The sequence below is a fragment of the Megascapheus bottae genome, chromosome 1, assembly GCF_031878675.1.
Source record: "Megascapheus bottae isolate mThoBot1 chromosome 1, mThoBot2.hap1, whole genome shotgun sequence".
NCBI lineage: Eukaryota > Metazoa > Chordata > Mammalia > Rodentia > Geomyidae > Megascapheus > Megascapheus bottae.
In genome coordinates this window covers 27,190,942-27,192,463 of record NC_143509.1, presented here as the reverse complement: position 1 = coordinate 27,192,463, position 1,522 = coordinate 27,190,942, and positions in this window count along the sequence as shown.

Below are 1,522 nucleotides of genomic sequence, written 5' to 3'. Positions count from 1 at the left end.
GGGCAGGTCCCCCAGCTGCAGAGAGGGGCCTGGAGCCCTGAGTTCTAGCAACCTAGGACAGGTATTGTGGGTCCTGAGACAGCTGAAGGACTAGCTGCCTCTTCACCCAACCCAGCCATAAACCCTGGAGCTCTGGCAACCTGCCCAGCCTGACATCCTCCCAGGGTGAACATAAAAGGTCTCCCTTCAGCCGGAACACGCATTTACCCTGGGGCGGGTTAGAGCTTCGCACTGCCAATACCAACTCTGCCTAGAGATGGCATCAGGAGTGGTGCTTGTGGGGGTCTTGAGAGGCCCCTGAATGGGGCAGCCTGGCAGAGGTAAGAGGTAGCAGCTCAGTCTTGTCCACTCACTGTCAAATGAAGACACGCAGCGGGGCAGGGCCTATCCTATGAAGCACCTGCTGTGGGCAGAGAGACAAGTCACATCTACCCCCTCCCGGCCTGGATGGCCCAGTGGGCGGAGGGCACCTAACAGACATGTCATCACTGGATGAATCAGACCAGAAACAAAGCTGGAGGGTCTTGGGGCTCCCTACCTCCCAGGCTGTGATCTCCCTCCCTCCCTTCATCTTTGAGTGGTCCTCCCCCGCCCCTCCCTTGGCCTGCCTGTCTCCCTCTCGTGTGGAGCTGGGTAGAATGGGGGCTAGGGCCAGACTCCACGTCACTTGGCATTAGTAATGTTGCAGCCTGCTCCAGTCTCAAGCAGGGAGGAGCCCTTGTCCCCCAGGGCTAGGACCTGAACCAAGAGGGGGGGCGGGGACACGGAGTGGAGAGGCAATGGGAGCCCCAAAGCCCACCAAATTATCAGGGCAACCGCCCCTCTCCCACTAGGACATCGTTTGGGGATGGGTCGCCGGCACCTCGGGGTGGTCTTTCTGAGCTCTGTCTTTGCCTCCCCACATGCAGACTGGACAGAGGTGGGCATGGGACCCCTGCCGGCCCCTCCCCACCACACTCCAGGGTCTTCATGCAGGACAGGCCAGCGACAGGATCCAGCCAGGATCCCGAGACCTGTGCAAGCATCGTTTATGATGGAAATGTGGCACCTCGGGACGGGACGCGGTGGCCAGGTCTCCGCGGCCGCCCCTCCGCGGTGCGCTCGCTCCGGACAGCCAGAGCGCGAGGCGCCAAGTGCCTCCCCGGCGCCGCGCGCGCAGGCCCCGGCCCTGGGCTGGGCTCGGTGACCTTGGGTGCGTCCTTCCACCTCTGGAGCCTCAGTTTCCCCTGTGGGAGCAGGCCTGCGCGCGTCCCCAGGGCCTAGGGCCTCCTGACCTTGGGCCGTCCGCCGCACCGCGACTCAGTTTCCCCGGCGCGGCCCCGGCGGAGGGGGGGGGGGCGGGTGGGCCGCGTGGGAGGGGGGCGCGGGTGGAGGCGGGGCTCCCGCCCCTGCCCCTCCCCCGCCGCCGAGGCTCCGCCCCCGTGGCTCCGCCCCGCCCCCGCCTCCTCCCTCCCTCGGGGCTCGGCCGGCGGCGGCGGCGGCGGCGGCGGCTCCGCTCCGCACTGCCCGGCGCCGCCTCGCC